General features: G+C 36.3%; 1 long non-coding RNA gene across 1 annotated transcript; it reads right to left on the bottom strand.

Moving 5' to 3' along the window:
- Positions 1–3,905: 3,905 nt before the first annotated feature.
- On the bottom strand, positions 3,906–5,383 carry LOC136800039 (uncharacterized). The gene is made up of 2 exons (XR_010845663.1): positions 5,015–5,383; positions 3,906–4,685 (listed from the first exon to the last, which is right to left on the bottom strand). It is a non-coding gene; the product is annotated as an uncharacterized lncRNA (long non-coding RNA).
- Between the last annotated feature and the right edge of the window lie 6,278 nt (positions 5,384–11,661).

The raw sequence follows: 11,661 nt of genomic DNA, 5'->3' as shown, positions 1-11,661 counted from the left end.
GTTGTTGCGTCCTTTTTCGTAATTTTTAGCTTGATTACAATAACCTTATCAACAATCTGGTAATAATAACTCGAAAAAAATAACTCGACCTCACTTTCTGCGGACCGGATAACTTTTCCGACGGCCAATTTTCCGCGGGCCGGATGACTATTTCGGCGGCTGGACGACTATTCCACCGGCCGGATGACTATTCCGACGGCCAATTTTCCGCCGGCCGGATAGCATTTCCGCCGGCCGGACGACTATTCCGCCGACCGAGGAACTATTTCGACGGCCGAATTTCCGGCGAATTCTGACCCTGACCCCCCCCTGATAAATATACATGGTCAGGAAGTCGGCTTGGTTCGGAACTCGAGGTTGGATTTTTTTTATTTTGGTCACGTGATCGATTCAAATTCAAATTCAAAGTCAGTTTCGACTATCTCAGCAGTTTCAAAGTGTTCAGCCATCTTGTTTGATTTATCTCCAAGGATAGAATGAAGTTTGTTTTTATTTTCTGCTCAGTCCGAAGTAGAAAACTCGTTTCCCGCCGAAATCTGCACATACGAAACGATCACGTGACCAAAATAAAAAAAATCTCAACCTCGGAGCTGGGACTTCCCGACCATGTATAGTATTCAATACACTAGGCTGCTGGCATCCACTAACGGATTCGTGCTCCTTATATACTACCTGGGGTTTTTGTAGAGGTCTGCGATTCAGACTATCAATACACGGGTTTCGAAATAAATTTTTGCTTAGCTTTAGCTTTGATCCCATGTAAATTTGCACGAAAAATATCAAGTAAACAGAACGAAAATTCAAAATTGGCCGTGTATTTTAGCTCATTTTTCCATTTTGACAGACTTTATTATGTTTATGGGTCATTATGAAAACAAAAAACATTAAAATAAAAAGTCAATCGTTTAATTATATTTCTTTTATTGAATTTAAAATAGAAAAACATCTTTTGAATGAACACCTGGCTTTCAAGATAGAAGAAAGGAAATCTATCAACCTTTTATAAGGCATTTCCCCTTATCGCTCCTTTTATTTACTTGATTTTTTCTCTCGCGCCAGATTTAATTCGAAACCCGTGTCATACAAGTAGTTTTGCTAATATAGCTTTAATCATTTTATTTTGTAATAAAAATGCTTCAAAAGCTCTTAAAACTTTATGGAAGGTCAAATTTTATAACAACTATCACAAACATAAAGTCTTACTCGAGTCAGTATTTTATACCTTTTAATTTCCCGCGATGCGCGCCCTATAACTTTGGAAAAAGCTGACATTGCAAAAAAAAAGATAAACAAATGAAAATGGTTCATTTTGTAAACGAAATGGCTGATATCAGACTTTTTTAGTTGCACCAGACTCTAAAATTTTTGAAACTGTGTTGAGGTAAGAGTTTTTTCTGAAATTTTGAGTCTGGATACCCAGGCTACATGGTCAGATGGTGATGCGAGATTTAGAAAATGTGTAATACACTTTTTTAATAAGAACCAGCTCTACACCCAGGCGTACCCAATCGATGAAATCGATACGGGAAATCAATCGATATTAATCGATTTTAATCGATAATAATCGATAGTGATCGATAACTAATCGATAAACAATCGATAGCCAATCGATACTAAGACTTTACGTTCTTATCGATTGGATTCGATTGATATCGATTAATCGCTGATTGCTTTCGATTGTTATCGATTAATATCGATTTCTTTATATTCGCTAAAAACGCAACCTTACCGTGGTTTTTTTAATTTAACGCGTGGCAATAAAAAATTATCTTCGACGCTACGCGTGAAAAACTAGAGAACAATTAATTACGATATTCAAGTGTTTTAAGTGTACGCGTTACTTAAAGGCTTGTGTAATATATATTACATATATCGATATATAGATCGTATCGTACATATAGATCGTATAATGTATTAACAAGCATTAGCTGATTTGGAGGAGCCAGAGGAGGATGACAAAGATCCCTTTAATTTGTGTTTTTGAAAGAAAGAAGTTTATCAAAAATAAAACTTTCCTGTCTAATTTTTCTTGTCCAAGGCTTGATCACACGTAATAATTAGATTGACATTAATTATGCAAAATTTTGGCTACGCGTTAATAATAAGAGTACAGTAGGACGGGTGAATCGGATAATTTGTTTAATCGCCTCTCATACTTCACTGACGATGTCTTTTTCCATTCTGTTTTCAGATCCCGTTCACTGATCGATCAAGCTATCGGAAAAATATGGCTTCGAAGATTTGGAACATGTTCTTCGGAAATTGAAGAAGAAAACCTTCTGATTTTCAGACCCTTTTTGAAATGCCGAATAAGAAATAATGAAGCGACCGTGATTGGAGATTCCTTTGGCATTGTGTTCTACGAAAGCCAGTTGTATACAATCTTTGGTTCACTAAACGAAAAACAATGTCTACTCTTCGTATTTTCATTCTAGAGTTAGGGCGGAAAATTGTTCACGTTAAAACGCGAATCGCCCTTTTGCGCCCCAAGTTGAAGGCGTTGTTAAGTGATACGGAACCGAGAAATGGAAAGGAGTTAATTATTGAATAATTAAAAAATATCAAATGCCGTCATCATGTCATTTTTAATTACTGCCACACTATCCCAAGAGGCTTGTTAGTGTTCAGAGTAGCTAGGAATAAATGTTCAAATGTTAATAGTCACTCATTGTTCATGTGAATACAATGTCTTTGTATATTTTGTATAGTGATAATTTAGGAGTTTATATGTTATGTATTATTTTCCAGAAGAAAATAGTGGAAGGGTAAGGCTACAAACACTTTACAACAAGATAAGAACATTTATTAAAGTAACGGACGCCGCGGTCTCTCGTCCTTCCTAGGAAATGTCTTTGACGAAAGGGAATATTTCTAAAGGCTTGATAATGAGACAGGGTACAGTATGAAACAAGACATAATTTCCCGTTCGTTCATATGCTGTTCATTCTCTCGGAGGTCTCACATCCCCTGGCTTAAATCATCTCTGAGACAGGGGTGCAAATATTTCTGCAAGCGGAAATTGGTAAACTAAAAGAGGCAAGAAAGTATGACACGGTGGAGCCCCTTCCTAGTGGAACAATTGGCAATAAATAATCGGTCCGGTGAGAAAATATGCCCCAGATATTTAAGAACCCGAGAAATTTTTATTTTCTTTATTCCTTACTGTTTTTTTATCCTTCATTTTTCCAAAGGGTATAAAAGTTCTCACCGGGCACTGTAGTAGGGGGAATTTTGTTCGATTTTTTGGAATCGCTTGACTGTTTTGTTAGAAGCACTTGTTATACATTTTTGGAAAACTAAGGGGTGGGGGAATCGAAATTAATATGTTTCCAATTTTTTTTCGGACACTTGGGTGTGATTTTCGGACAAATATGACGGTCTCAGGCAAAAATCATAGGGTTAAAAATTAATGAAAACTTTAGCTCGAGAAAACAGAGACCTGTTGTATATTTTTGAAAAGCTCTCAAAAAATAAGATTATAGATATATTGCAAGTATAGGTGATTTCTGTACCTAACTCGAGATATTAACCCTTGAAAACCGTGTTTTTTCAGCCAGAAACAGCTATTTTGTCCAGTTTTTGCGCTTTTGGAAGCTCAATATCTCGAGTTAGGTACTGAAATCACCTATACTTGCAATATATCTCTAATCCTAATTTTTTGAGAGCTTTCCAAAAATATACAACAGGTCTCCGTTTTCTCGATCTAAAATTTTCATTAATTTTTATCCCTATGATTTTCACCTGAGACCGTCATATTGTCCGAAAATCACACCAAAGTGTCCGAAAGAAAATTGGAAACATAGTAATTTCGATTCCCCTACCCCTTAGCTTTCCAAAAATGTATAACAAGTGCTTCTAACAGAACAGTCGAGCGATTTTACAAAATGCCCTCTACTACTGAGAGAGACAATGTTATAAAGTATTTTCTTTCGCTAAGAAAAGAATTAAAAGGTACATATTTTCCAAATAAGAGCTTAGGAAGTTTGCTGCCAACTACGAGTATACTATGTATCTGAGCATTGAATACCATATAGAATTATTACTGTATCCTGTCTTTGTGTTCATGGCGAGTCCACGATGGTTCTGAATTCTTTAAGTGCCACCATAATACCCCTGTCTCAGTAACTCAGTGAAAATTTGAAATCGACCATCGGAGAAGTTATGAAACAAGTAAAAATCCACACACACCGAGTCTGTATTTGTAATCACTTAATTCTCGCCGGAGTACGGGAAAATTCATTTTTATTAAGCATTATTCCTAGAATTCATTAATTTTTTTTCTAGTTGTAGTATAGGTGTCGAAATACCGACAGTATTCTAAAGGGCCATAACCTTTAAAGAAAATACTTTTTTTTGCTTCGTTTTTGCATTTCTGGAATCATCCTCAAATTCTGCGTCGATCGGTAGGCAATTTGTAGGCACTTAAAGCAGAACCAAGGCGGCTGAAGCCTTTGAAAGTCAAACTTTCGATGAAATTCAATGAGGTCAAAATTCTTAAAGTGGCTTGGCAGTGAACGTGTCAGTATTAGGTAATTTTTTTCATCGGGACGGATCCTTGACCGGGTCACTGAAACAGGGGTGTATCGTACGTTTTCTCTTATCATTTTGTCAACAAATTTTAGAGCCAACCAGAGCGTTATTGATAATCTTCTCCCGTCTCTGAAGTATCTGAGATTGCTCAGTACCTGAAATAAGGAGAAAACAAAAATATACGATGATCGGATTAATTTCTCTATTCTTTTTATTGACTCAGCTATCACACCCAGTATCACTGCGAAAGTAGAAAAGGTTAGCTTTTCACGGGGCATTTGTAGCGGTCGAATGATACTTGAGACAGGGGTATTCAATGGACGCTAAACGTCAAAACAGTGTTCATTTAAAATGTCCGTAAACAACGGGATATGAACACTGGGTTTTTTTCGAGCGCAATTTCTATTAACCTAACATGGCCTGTGAAACAGGGGTGTGGGTGTGGGTGTGCTAGACTCTTCTTAGGTAAAAAAGAAATACGCACCTGCTGGGTGTGATAATTCAATGCTTTTAGATTCAATGCTTTCTATCGTAACCGCAGAAAATAACGACCATATAATATGTGTTTGATGACTCTATCGATCGATGCTTCGATTAAAATTTGATATTTTCGTAAGTTGTCCAGTTTCTCTAATGCTCTTCTTTTTTAATCATTTATTTACTTCTCCCTTTTCATTTTCTCTGGAACGAAACGCAAGCGTTAGATAAAAAAACAAACTTGGATTTGGCTAATGTAGTCAGACCTTTCAGAGACGTTTCATTTTCTTACATTGCACTTTCTATCGTGCATTCAACCAACACTTTTCATAGCGCACACTAATCAAAATTTTATTATCAATGATACTAAACGTACTACCCAAATATATCTCCCTTAGGTATTACATTTTTATGACGCTCCATCTAATGACTAATTACTTTGTGAGAATTGCATGAATTCAAATTATAACTTCGGCAAAACGTAATTTTTGAAAAGTGGTATTGCTCCACCACAAAATATAGAGAGTGTTTGTTTATGTTCCGAATGGCGCCCCGTCAAATTCTATCCACTTCACCCTGAAACGAGTGACTCGATTTTCTTGTATTCGATTGAAGATTGTTCCTCGTAGAAGAAACTTTTGACTTTTGAAAATGAAATTTTCTAAACTCGCGAATTAGACCCCACTCGTCAAGTTCTGCGGTATAATTAGGTGGTAGGTCTCGTCGGGAAGAGGTAATTTGCCCAAAACCTTCCAATTCTATCCGATTCACCCCGTCCTATGGTAAGATTAATTACGATTTTTCGCCAAAAACAGGGTACGCGTTAAATTAGACTACGCGTTAAATTAGAAAAACCACGGTACCGCAAGGACAAAAAAAACTTGCGCCGTTGGTTTTGTTGTTCCGATTGCTCAGAAATTTGGTGCGAAGGCAATTCACCCGATTTGCCGAAAAACCGCGAAATTAAATTCCGCGAAAAGTTCTTCCCTTAAAGGACGCTACGATATTATCGTGAGAAACTATATTTCTGGTACACAGAGTAGCGATCATAAATACAGAAAATTAGCACAATCGATCGCAATCGATCTTAATCGATAACAATCGAATTCAATCGATGGCTAATCGATAATAATCGAATTTAATCGATGAAAATCGATACCAATCGATAATAAAGATTTACGTTCCTATCGATTGGCCATCGATTAGTAATCGATCGATCATCGATTACGAACGACTTTTATCGATTGACATCGATTAAATCGACAATCGATGTTATCGATTGGGTACGCCTGGCTACACCTGACTTAAGGAAGTCGGATGTCTGGTGTCGGAGAAGGATATCTTTTTCCACCGGACAATCAAAACACAACCACATTACCAGTCCAGTGCGTCCGGTGTTGCTTAAATTTTTTGTTTCATAAATGTCCGGCGTCCAAAATTTCCTGTATGCAGCACCGGACTGACACTGGACTTATATTGCGTGGACCAGTGTTAGGGTGGTCAGGCCAAAATTTTCCCCTCAAATTTTGAAAACCAAACTAATTTTATTTGAAAGTCCTTACCTTTGTGAGAAAAATGAGGGGTCATTTGTTAAAATTGGTTAAGTAGTTCCAAAGTTATTCCATTTTCAAACCACAAAAAAACCACCTTTTCAAAGAATCGCCTCCTTACACCACGCCAGCAAGAAATAATTTTCAGAAGCACCAAAATCGCGCCAAAAATGGCGGATGAAATCTAGTCTTCCGTGTGGCGGGGCGTGAGGAGTTTTGCTGGCGCGGTCTGAAAATCGGCCCGATGACTGTTAAACTTTAGCCTATCGCTAATGAGCTGGAAATGATAGCTAAAAACAAATTTTACCAATGAAAAGCTGAAACCCTTAGCTTTCCAACCATATATGGTAGCCCTGATAAAAATTTCAGGAAAGTGCCGAAAAATCGAAATTTCTTCTTTTTTCTCGATTTAAAGACGGCCCGTAGATTATCGAAAAGGCTACCACGTGACAAACTAAAGTACGATCTTTCCCGCGTTTTATAAAAAAAACCGCGAGTCTATAACTAATCCAGCTCATTAGCGATAGCCATTTGAAAAATGGTGGTCAAGGTAGACGGTGGTGCCACTAATTCCGAGTCGCCATTTTTTCACCTTGATGTCTAATAAATGGTATATCTTTTTATTGAAGGTAGGTAATGGGATGGGGTTTTTTTCTTTGTTTTCTCTGATAAATTCTGAGTATTAATAAAAAAAGAATGAACAAGTTTGGAGTTGTTAAGGATAAGTTATGATGGATGGAATGTTCTAATTTTGATTTTCGACTTTTTCCACGCAAAGAATCCCGACGAGTGCGCACCCTACCAGTGTAGCCAGACGGTGTCAATCGAACGAATCGAACGCCGAATCAATCGAACGCAATCGAATAATTGCAATTCGATTGTCGAACGCAATCGAATCGCAATCGAATATTACCCAGGATTTGCTGTTCGATTGCTTCGATTACGTTCGATTGTATTCGATTACGTTCGATTGATTCAATTGTATTAGATTTTATTCGCTTTAGTATGGTACTTAAGCGCTCGGCCGCCCACGCTAAGAAGCTCTAACAGAGTGATCCAATTTAATTTAATCGCAATCAAACTCATCGTACATAATCGTAATCGAACGAAATCGAAGATTAATCCAATGTAATTGACAATCAATCGAACCAATCGAACATAGTCAACAATCAATTGAACCAATCTAACCTTACTCGAACGCAATCGAATATTACCCAGGAATCGGCCGTTCGATTGAGATTCGATTACGTTCGACAATCGAATCACAATTATTCGATCGCGTTCGATTACGTTCGATTGGTTCGATTGCGATTTTTATTCGAAGTTGTTCGATTGACACCGTCTGGGTGTAGCGAAAGGATACTTTTTGCCACGGGACAAATACCGTGAGAATGGGTAACTTGCATCAGTGGAGGCTAACATGCATAGCCTTCAAATGAATGGCCTGGCTGGTCATTAAAATAAACTGTATTCAGCTCTGCTCGCGGCTCTACTCTACCATTTTTGTTTTGATTTAACTTTGTATTTTAATGACCAGACGGGTGTCATTCATTTGAGGGCTATGCATGTTAGCCTCCACTGGTGCAAGTTACCCAATCTCACGGTACACCGGGCAGTCCGGTGCGTTGCCGTCGGCAGGGTCCTAGTCCTTTTTGAGCCTTAAATTGTTCTTATTCTGTCCTTATCTTGTACTTGTTCTGTTCAGGCTCAGCATTGTTCTTATGAGTGTTTTATACGAGGTGATGGTGCAACCTTCTCTCTATGTTTATAATAAATGAGTGTTTTAAAAACAAGAGAATGGTGCAACTTTCTCTCTATTAGTATTATGTTTATAAATAAGTGTATACAAGGTGATGGTGCAACCTTCTCTATGTTTATAATAAAATGAGTGTTTTATATATACAAGATAATGCTAATGGTGCAATCTGGTGCAATCTATGTTTATAAATGAGTGTTTTTTACGAGGTGATGGTGCAACCTTCTCTCTATGTTTATAAATGAGTGTTTTATACAAGATTTTTTAAACATTATCGTATTATTTTGGTTTATCCCACTTTAATGGTTCGTTGAAACTGTGGATGGTGCAGTAAGGATATGATAGTTTTGTTTGTACAAAATTGAGCTTTTTTCAGTGTTAATTCCAAAAATCATACTCGTTTTGCATGACAAAGCAGCCTTGACTAACGCTGGTAGACGCTTTTTTTATAAGAATAAAAATCGTAAGAATACCCTAAGAATACCCTCTAGGGTAAATTTCACAGAATTTGATAAGAATACAGTCATTTTGTATAATTGGTTAACAGAAAAAACTGCTTCCTTTGTTAGAGATGAATTAAAGTTTTGAGGAAGAAATGAAATTTTAACCCCCAAATGTTCACTCGAAAGTCCAAAACTCAAATCATTTCTCATGTTTGTAAAAAAGTCAAGTCTAAAAAGGGGTCGTTGTAAAACATGGAGTAGCTCTGTGGAGTACTCCAATGGAGTACCTATTGGAGTACTCTAAAAATATTGCAGACCAGATTTTAGATCGCCGCGAGAGGAAAAGCAATGTATAATTTTGGTATTTGCTCTAAAACCACTCTGTAGCAAGAATGCGGCTTTCATGTTGGTCTCTTTTTATATCCTTTCATGTCATCTGCATCACATTGAGTATGAAATTCTCATATCAAAGTAATAAGTTGGCGGACTCCATTTACATGTTTTTTTTTTATAGCATAACGCTTATAAGCATATGAAGGCTCAGATTTGCAGAATTCCTAAGCATAACATGAGCATATATGCCAGCCTAAAATATTTTTCAAGTGGTCATTTTATCTGTTTAAAATAAAGTTTGGTAGAGTTCAAGTAAAAAATAAGACATTCCACGGCTAGCTACATTCCACTGCTCCCAAAATCTGAGCAAATTTTTACAAAATTTTTGAAATTTCATTAAAAACTTGGCTCGGGTGAATCATTAGCATGATTCTTAAGCATATAATAAGCATAAAATATGCCTGGATGCTTTGAGAACTTAAGCATACATGAGCCTAACCAAGGGGCATACACTTGCTTATAAAAAAAAAAAAACATGTATTGTGATTGTCTTATTATTTTGTTAATTGAAGTGTATTTTGTCAATAAAATGACAATGAATAATTTAATGCTCTTAAACCCCTCTGTAACCTCTCTCACAGACTGTCCCCAACTGCCATTTCATATCCAGTCATACTACCCATTGAGTTTCAAGCCCAAAGGGCTAGAGGTCAATCTCTTTGGTAGGATTTGAAGCCAACAAATCCTACCAAAGTTGCGCGGCCTTGAGCGACCCGCCTGGTTTTTACACAAATGACAGATTGAAACTAAAATTTACCGCTTAATTTCGAAAAATATATCACTTGAAAACAATGGAATTGCTAGATTCAATCCGTCATCAAAAATACAGCGCATATTTTAAGGCTTCAATTTTTCTTGCCTGAAAAAGGTTAGAGATTGACCTCTAGCCCTTCGGGCTTGAAACTCAATGATACTACCTGCATCATATTGAGTATGATAAAAATTCCTTTTAGAAATGGGTTGATAAGCTATGTATTCTATGATTGTCACAATATTTTCTTTAAAAAAGTCAATCTGTTGACAAAAGGACAAAAGAAAAATATTGCTTAAGAAAGCTCTAGTGCCCTACTGGTGTTACATAAATAATATAACACATAATACTATATACAATTACACTGACATTATATGTATTATTATAAAGTGTTTGATATATCAGACCTATTCTGCACGCTAAATCTGGTCTGTTAATTGTAGAATCAACAAAGATTTTTAAGCAGAGAGCGTGCGCTATATGAGCTTTACTGCCAGAAATGATGGTAGCCATTTTTTCACAAACAAATATATACTTGAGAAATTCTTTTGATTGCTATAAATTGGAAGTTTACAGCTGGTGGAAAAGGCTGATTATCAAATTTGTGATATTCATCGCTCTGACAGGTATTTTAGGGGGTACTCCATTAGGTACTCCATTGGAGTACTCCATGGAGCTAATCCATGTTTTACAACGACCCTCTAAAAAGTACAACCCTGAAAAGTAAGAATACGTTAAGGATATTTCACCCTCAATTTTGGCACTTTCTTAAAAATACTTGACCCTCATAGACCTTTTTTTAAAGAGGCAGCCATGTTGAATAATTATGTACCTCAGCATAAAAACAATGATACAGCCATGCATAATTTTTAAAATATGCATGATACAGTAATTATGCATGGCTGTATCATTGTTTTTATGTTGGAGTACATGATTATTCAACATGGCTGCCTCTTTAAAAAAAGGTCTATCCAAAGTACACTATTCTTATCAAAAAAGCGTGTACTACATACCCATACCTACATGTACCCAAAATTGGCTTAAAACGACTCGTTTAGGGCTCCAATGGGCACAATTTTCAACCCAACATGATTATTTTGTTGTTTCTTCATAAAATTTAGTACAGCAAATGAAAAAAATAAGATTTGCAATAGTATCTGATAGTAATGACATATTTACAGACCAGAAAATGTCATTTTTCCAATTTTTGTCTGTGTGCGAATCAGTACCCCCAGGGGGGGGGGGAGGTTCGGCCAATTTTGGACTTCTGACCTTAAAAATTGTGCAGAATGCCTCACGATAGGTTAAATTTTCCGGTTTGTGTAATTTACGATGCGCGATCCAACGATTCACGATGCACGATGCACGATCCATGCATATATTATGTTAATTATTCTAATTATGCATTTACAGGTTTTAGTAATCACATAATTTTAATTCCTTCTTTTGTATTCCTGGAAAATCAATTTAAAGTATGCGTGTATATATTTTAACCTCAACAATCAAATCAAATTAAAACATAAACTTTTTTGTCCGTGCTTTGAATTGAATATCTTATAAACTTTTTCCTTTCTTTATTAAAAAACAAGTGATACTTTTATGGACCTACCTGGTTATGCATTTAACACATTTATAATTGATATCTATACGTGACGTGACCATTAAATAATTGATATCTACGTGAAGTAACCATTAAACAATCATTCAGAACACAAATAGTGACGATCTATTAGAATTAGTCGTTTGTTTCTTATAAAAAAC

The sequence above is a fragment of the Clytia hemisphaerica genome, unplaced genomic scaffold, assembly GCF_902728285.1.
Source record: "Clytia hemisphaerica strain Z4C2 unplaced genomic scaffold, Clytia hemisphaerica genome assembly, whole genome shotgun sequence".
Lineage (NCBI taxonomy): Eukaryota > Metazoa > Cnidaria > Hydrozoa > Leptothecata > Clytiidae > Clytia > Clytia hemisphaerica.
The sequence above is the reverse complement of the archived record's forward strand: the minus strand, read 5'-3'. Positions and strand labels throughout refer to the sequence as shown.